This window comes from Palaemon carinicauda, chromosome 5 (genome assembly GCF_036898095.1).
Source record: "Palaemon carinicauda isolate YSFRI2023 chromosome 5, ASM3689809v2, whole genome shotgun sequence".
Lineage (NCBI taxonomy): Eukaryota > Metazoa > Arthropoda > Malacostraca > Decapoda > Palaemonidae > Palaemon > Palaemon carinicauda.
In genome coordinates, this window is record NC_090729.1 from 31,288,929 (window position 1) to 31,297,580 (window position 8,652).

Genomic DNA, 8,652 nt, shown 5'->3' on the forward strand with positions numbered 1-8,652 from the left:
GGCCATATCTAAAGGTAATTTTTTGAGTACTTAGAAATTTCGTAAAAAAATACATATATTTAATATATAATATGATATTTATGCAGGTAAAAATATACCAAAATATCACAAATTCTATAGGGAACAAAAATATATATAGATAGGGCAACTTACGCTTCGGATATGTCCACAAAATGGCCGCCAACCACACTGACTCAGACTCCCTAATCTGCCACTTGAAATGTAGGAAGGGTATGTCAATTTCAAGGTGTTATTTACTAATCTAATTATTATTGGATATGCATAAAAATTGTATGGGGGGTTGCTGGATAATTGTCGATTATTTTACGACTATAAAATTGAAATTCTGACCCCAAAAATTTTTTTTGAAGGGAAATAAAATCGAAAAAAAAATGTAAAATATAATATTTTAGCTTAAAAAATTTGATGATATTCAATCAAAAAAGAAGTAAACAAAATTTTCCGACAAATAAACATCTAGAGGAATCATTACTCTGTGATAGACTTTATTTATTCTACATATAAGAAGCCAATAAAGGAACTAAGTCCTGCTATGGCAAACATATTGGACAGAGCAAATACCTTAAAATACAATAAATAACACATTAACAATAAAATTATTTTAAAATTCAATAAATATTATATTATGTACAATAAGCCAGTAAACTCTGTTTAAAATAAATTAAAAATAAACCTTACTTCAATAATAGTTTTTCAATAAAAGAAAAGGTTTACTTAAAGAAATAAAGAATCTGAAATATAAAACTTAAAGTAATAAAGAATCTGGAATATAAAACATCATTATCGTAAGTACAATCACCTAGTTAAAGTTTTTATACATAGCGATTACTGCAAACTCATTTACTAAAAATATAAGAAAATAGTATATAAAAATTATATCAAAGGAAACCTAATACTGAGAAACTACCATATGTTTATATTTCCTCTTTAAAGTTACAGCAGCCTGAGGCTTTACAAGATCATGAGGTAGTTCGTTTAACAGTCTGCACGTCTGAAACAAAGCAGACTGCTTCTCCACCTCCACCCTAACTGCCGGGAGATTGATCCTCACTCCCCGAGTACCGTACGAGTGTGAAGGCAATAGTGGGGCATAATACTCGCTGAAAATGTCGGACTTTCTATAAAAAACATCATGAATAAACTTCAAAAGGAAATATTTGTATACATCATCAAATTTCATTAAATTTAACCTTTTGAACATGTCACTAGTTCTCATCAAAGGTATATTATTCTCGTCGTGCTTAACCTTTAGAATATTCCTTAGTATTTTATTGAGAGAGGTTTTAATGTTATGGAGGTTTATCTCAGGAACACCACCCCAAATGATAACATTTTGTATTATTACAGGGTACACCAAGGAGTAATACATGGTCATAAGAGCCGACTGAGGCACTAGTGAGGAAAGTGGATAAAAAACACCTTGAATTTTGCTTAATTTCCTAAAAACTTCAGCTGATTGCAGAGTAAAACTTAACTTATTATCAATAACGATGCCCAAGTACCTGACACTGGAGACCCATTCAAGCTTAGTTCCGTTAAAATATATGTCTGGCAAGCTTTCAACATGCCTTGGTGTGAACAACATTAATTTAGTTTTTTCTACGTTAGGAATTAGTCTATTATTCTGGAGCCAATTTGTGAGTTCAGCAATCAATATATTTAATTTGCTAATGCACAATTCAAGTGATTTTTCTCTGATATAAAAAACTGCATCATCTGCAAATAGAACCTTCTTTGCAATCCTTATATCTACTATGTCGTTAATAAATAGTTCCTTAGTACGTAGTAATTTTGAAAGAAATGGGAAAAAACGAAAAAATGGCAATCACCGGAAAATCGAACACATACCTATATATACGCCATATCTGGCTAAAAAAAAGATAGGCATGGGTAGCCAGATCATCTAGAAACACTTTCCAACACTATAAAAATATAAGTTTTGCGACACTACTTGCCAATTCCTTACGGTAACATGACTAAGCAAAAAAATGCAAAACAAATAAAAAGGGGCACTCGCGGAAAAATGGCTAACATTCTAATATACGGCATTTCAGAAAAAAAAATTCAGCCAAGTGCTAGGCAAACCATCAAGGCACATTTTCCGACAAATAAACATCTAAATGAATCATTACTCTGTGATAGTTCCTTAGTACGTATTAATTTTGAAAGAAATGGGAAAAAATGAAAAAATGGCAATCACAGGAAAATCGAACACATACCTATATATACGCCATATCTGGCTAAAAAAAAAAAAAGATAGGCATGGGTAGCCAGATCATCTAGAAACACTTTCCAACACTATAGAATTATAAGTTTTGCGACACTACTTGCCAATTCCTTACGGTAACATGACTAAGCAAAAAAATGCAAAACAAATAAAAAGGGGCACTCGCGGAAAAATGGCCATTCTAATATACGGCATTTCAGAAGAAAAAAAATTTCAGCCACGTGCTAGGCAAACCATCAAGGCACATTTTCCGACAAATAAACATATAAATGAATCATTACTCTGTGATAGTTCCTTAGTACGTAGTAATTTTGAAAGAAATGGGAAAAAACGAAAAAATGGCAATCACAGGAAAATCGAACACATACTTATATATACGCCATATCTGGCTAAAAAAAAAATAGGCATGGGTAGCCAGATCATCTAGAAACACTTTCCAACACTATAAAAATATAAGTTTTGCGACACTACTTGCCAATTCCTTACGGTAACATGACTAAGCAAAAAAATGCAAAACAAATAAAAAGGGGCACTCGCGGAAAAATGCCCAACATTCTAATATACGGCATCTCAGATAAAAAAAAAGACATGCACGTGTTAGCCCAACCATCAAGGCACACTTTCTAACACATAAACATGAAAAAAAAAATCAATAATATACGGCAATTCCTTACTACATAGTAAATTTTTACAAATATTGAAAAAAAACAGAAATTGGCAACCGCAGTTAAATACCCAATATACCAATAACTACGTCGTATCTGACAAAAACAAAGTCACGCATGGGTAGCCAGATCATCTAGACACAATTTCCAACACTAAAAAAGCAAAAGTTTTACGACACTATTTGGCAATATCTTACAGAAAAATGACTTGGCAAAAAAATGAAAAAAAATGAAAAAGGGGCACTCGCGGTAAAATGCCCAACATTCTAATATACGGCATCTCAGATAAAAAAAAAAGACATGCACGTGTTAGCCCAACCATCAAGGCACACTTTCTAACACATAAACATGAAAAAAAAATGAATAATATACGGCAATTCCTTACTACGTAAAATTTTTTACAAATATTGAAAAAAAACAGAAATTGGCAACCGCAGTTAAATACCCAATATACCAATAACTACGTCGTATCTGACAAAAACAAAGTCACGCATGGGTAGCCAGATCATCTAGACACACTTTCCAACACTAAACAAGCAAAAGTTTTATGACACTATTTGGCAATATCTTACGGAAAAATGACTTGGCAAAAAAATAAAAAAAAATGAAAAAGGGGCACTCGCGGTAAAATGGTCCTCGTGGTGATGAACGACATTTTAACTAAAAAAAAAAATCATGCACATGGTAGCCAAACAATCCACCAAGACTTTCCACAACTGATAACCTATACAAGTTGCACCATTCTACGACAATTTCATAATACGTAATAACTTTGATAATTATGCAAATTACCTTAGAAGGGTAAACTCGGTCGCGCTCGACCCCGACGCGTCTCAGAAATCGGGGAAGGAGTACAGCTACAGCAATGCACATCTGGACACTACTAGAGCGTGTAGGGGAGACATCTCCTGCAGGTCGATCACCCACAAATTCAGTCACGGGGGTGAGTCACGTGAGAAAAAGCTCTTTTTTTATGACGCTCGGGGTCGCGTACGACCCACCGTACTTATCCAGGGTTAAAGTATACTACTTAACAGCTATAAGGCGGCAGAATGCTGGTTCAAATGCATGTGCCGGCCGGCAGTTACCAATGTCGGCCGGCAATGACTGCCGGCCGGCAACTACACAAGGTAGTACCGGCTGCCGGCCACACTCTTGGCGACCGGGCTGACATTAGCCGGCCGGCAAAGGTACACAACCGATGCCAGCCAGCAGCAAAAGAACCAGAGGACTACGACTGCCCGGCTGCCGGCCTATGAGGCCGGCAGCCGGGTCAGGTACAGCATAAGAAGAAAAACAGAATGGATGCTGGGATAAGAGTGTACTCTACCTCCAAGCCCGGCAATCTGAAAGAGGGCATATAAGGAAGGGGAGAATCTAATTCAGGCTTCCTGACCAGTGCAGTCTGGTTCTACAGGCAGGCATGGATGAAGGACCAAGGGAGGTCCGGGCAGCACTCAAAGCAGAAGACCCACATCCTAACTTATCCTAGGTTCAGATGTAGAATGACGTACAGTACTATAATGGCTAGGCCATTACGGAGGTAGAGGGGGAAGGGACAAAAAAGGGTCCTACCAACCTTGCTTTAGTGAAGGATCACCCGCAGCCAAGAAAGCTCATCTTAGCCTAAGGGAGATCCAGGGAGGGAGGCCAGCAATACTTGCCAGTTCCCAGAAAACCAAAGCAAGGAAGGTAGTGCTACTCCCAGGAAAAGAATCTTATCCTCCCCCGAGAACAGCAACAAGAACTAGTCTGGTAGATCACAAAAGAAGGAATCATCTCGTACAGAAACCTTCGGTAGTGACCTAAGGTGGCTAAGCCTCCTATGTCTGTGTCAGGCCAGCGAGGGAGACTGTACCCCAAGCCAGACAAACACAGACTCAGACTAGAAACTCTGTTGTTCTGTCCCTCTCTGAAACCAGACTTACTGGAACAGGAAGGTACAGTAACACCCCAGTATAGTTTTATCGAAAGTTAATTCAGATAAACCACTTAGGGATAACCCCAAGGCTTAAACAGAGGGAAAGGGATTGCATACCTTCTCCGAAGAAAAGAAAGCAACCGGGGAGTATGAGAAAGTATACTAAGGCTCCATAAGCAACTTAGCCTAGGCACCAAGAGAATTGATTACCTAAATCACCGAAACTCACTCGTATACTATCTTGGAAATATTTAACATAATCTTAAATGTATAAAAAACAGCCTAAAGCTTCAATAAAATTTTAATACACTCGGAAAAACCAAAATCATGCATGAAGTACTAGGACCAAGCGACTAGGCTACATGGCCTAGCGTAGGCCAGAAATTGGCGAATACTTCGCCAAAATAATACTAAAGCACGAAAGGAAATCCTAAGTAACGCTAAATAGCTAGAATTTATTAAAGCAAAACAACCAGGAATGTCGCTCTGGCTAACTAAACTTATACCTAGCGAGCGACAGCGTCCATGACGCCTCCGGTAGGCTACGGCTCTTGTAACAAAGATTAATCCTATTAATCACTTAAAAATTTACCAAGAGCCTACATTTATACATAAAAGACATGGTACTCAACTTATCAGAGGCCGACGAAGTTTGAGAAGCCATGAAAAGTAGAATAAATCCAAGATTTGCGAGAAACACAGGAAAAAACACCGAGTTGTTAAGCTACGCAAAAAGGAATACAGATGGCGCCAGGTTTGGCACCAGGCACGCTTACGAAACGGGAGATAGGGAGCCTTGGGAGCGGCTCCCCCTTTTTCTTTCCCGATTTCGTTTCTTGCCAATTGACCCCTTCGATACGTAATCTCTGTTCGGGGTGCAGATTGCCATGTGGCGTGTCAAGAATACGTCCTCTGATATGTCGCGATATCCCTTTCACGAGGGATATTCGCTCCAGGAGTTAGAATTCTGGTACCTTAAGGTAAATTCTCTGGGAATATCGCCGTAGTTGTAATATACCCTAGGAAGCTACCCAATAGGAACTTCCATCAGGAAGACATGGCTTGAACCCAAATATATATATATATATATATATATATATATATATATATATATATATATATATATATATATATATATATATATATATATATATATGTGTGTGTGTGTGTGTGTGTGTGTAAATATATGTGTGTGCGTGTGTGTGTCTGTGTGTGTGGGTGTGTGTTTTGGAAGATTTGGTGTAGCTTAATTGGCCCGGGTGAATCGGCGTAAGAAAAATTATGATAGTATTAGCAAAGCCATAAAGACGTCCAACTTTTTTGGTAGCAACCTAAAAATGAAAAGAATGAAGACATTGAGCACACAAAACTTTCAATGAGATTTTTTAGTCATTCAGGGAATTAAGAATCGTACTAATAAAGTAAAATTTAAATTTAAATATAAAATTTTTACAACAAACATTGTATTTTAAGAGAAAATAATTTTTACTACAACTACTTAATCTTCGGAATTACCTCTTCATTTCGTAAAAAAGAGAAACACTCTTCAAGAAATCGGCAGGATCTAAGTACTTTACCTTTAGTATGCCTTTGTTTATTATATTTTTTTTTTTTATTCAGCAACTATACAACGGTTGATGGATGGAGAATTTCTGTAATTTTTCTTTTTTAAAGACTTTTTTTTCTTTGTAACCTCCAATTTTTAGCAGATGTTTCACAGGTATGCTCATTGCACTAGCGAATCAAGGGATTCAAATCTCCATCTTTAATAGGTAATATCACTTTACTTCGACCTTTTTATTCACGTTACAAAAAGTTTATTTCACGATTATTCTCGCACGTTGCATCTTAAGTAAAAATTTCCTAAATTCGAATAACTTTGTTTCTTTTTCGCTTTTATAAAATATTTGCTTACATTTGGGGTAAAATGGCTTAGACTCAGACTACTGACGAGTATGGATAAAACTACAATGAATAAAGAAAACATAGTATAGGAATATTCTGAATTATGTATCTTATTAAATTAGACTATTCGAGGCAACTGGAGCATACGACAAAGTTCTAATTTGATTGCTAAACAAGAGAGAGAGAGAGAGAGAGAGAGAGAGAGAGAGAGAGAGAGAGAGAGAGAGAGAGAGAGAGAGAGAGAGAGACGCTCAATCGTCCCTTGGCTGAAAATATCATATATATATATATATATATATATATATATATATATATATATATATATATATATATATATATATATATATATATATATATATATTTATATATTTATATATTTATATATACTGTATATATATATATATATATATATATATATATATATATATATATATATATATATATATATATATATATATATATATATATATATATATGTATGTATGTATATATATAAATATATATTTATATATTTATATATATATATATATATATATATATATATATATATATATATATATATATATATATACATATATATATATATATATATATATATATATATATATATATATATATATATATATATATATATATATATATATGTGTGTGTGTGTGTGTGTGTGTTATATCTACGTTAAATTCATGTATACTTGTGTATTTCATTTTTACCATAGAAACCGAACAATTGTACCTCGGAAATGCATTGCCTCTCTGAAACAGTGTTTCTGGATATTCCTCATAACTACTCAAACGCTGGCTGTCTGAATGATTCGAAAGAATGGAGCCGCAACAGATGATCGCTGTGAATCGTCAAATTATATATTTTCCCGGTATAGAAATGCAATCCTGAAGGAGAGAGGAAAAGCAAGACTACCAAAAAAAGAAAGAGGTTCGTTAAAGTAATTATCCAAGAAAATTTTCATTCTGTTCATTATTCTATCGGATTACTGTAGTGAGATTGTGTACGACAGACCGGTAGGCAGACAAACAGATGTGTTTACAGTAACAAATATGATGAGACCGCATTTGCCTCTTTGAGAATAAAAAAAAAAAATACTCTTAATCAAAAAGTAAAAATAATATAATAGGTTCTAGACATTTGTTTATTTCATTTCTAACATAACGTTATGCTAAACTCGTTGCCAATTATGCACTGTCTTACTCCATACAAAATATTGCGTTGCTGCATAACCGAAACTTGTTGTCATGTTGGAGGACACCTTATAGTCTAGGATATAACTATTTACGTTTAAATGGACTCTAAGCTGAATAAGTTTGTAATGCAACCTGAAGTTCATGATGCAATTTGCTTGCCTCCACTTCAAAGCAAGCGAAAACAATTCTTTTTTTCTAAACAATTTTTCTGTATTAAACTTAGTATGAATTTAGTTGTGTTTTCTGTAAAGTTTGACTATTGTTTTAAGAACTTTATTAATATGAGAATTTATACAAACCTAATTTAAAATAAATCTGGGAAGCTAGAAAATAGACATTTCTGAAACTAGCTATATTATTTTATATTCAACTTTTCTGTTGCTTTAAAGGGGTGAGTCTTCAAATTTTATGAATTATCTGATTTCTATTCTTTTGAATCAAGATTTTGTAAGTATATCGACTCTCCATTTTTTTTTTTTTTTAATTTGGCCATCATCATTAAACTAGATATAAATTAGCAAACAAGATGCTTCTCTCTGACTCAAGTCTTAAACATATTGTAGTTTCCTCAGATGCTACTGAAAATATTCCTGGTATGGGCCAGTAATAAGAGTATTGAAGCAAAATATTTGCTGTGATTGTATTCAATAAAGGGAAATGTGGGATTATAACCTACTAGTAACATTTGCCGATATAATGTCTTCATACTTACTTCT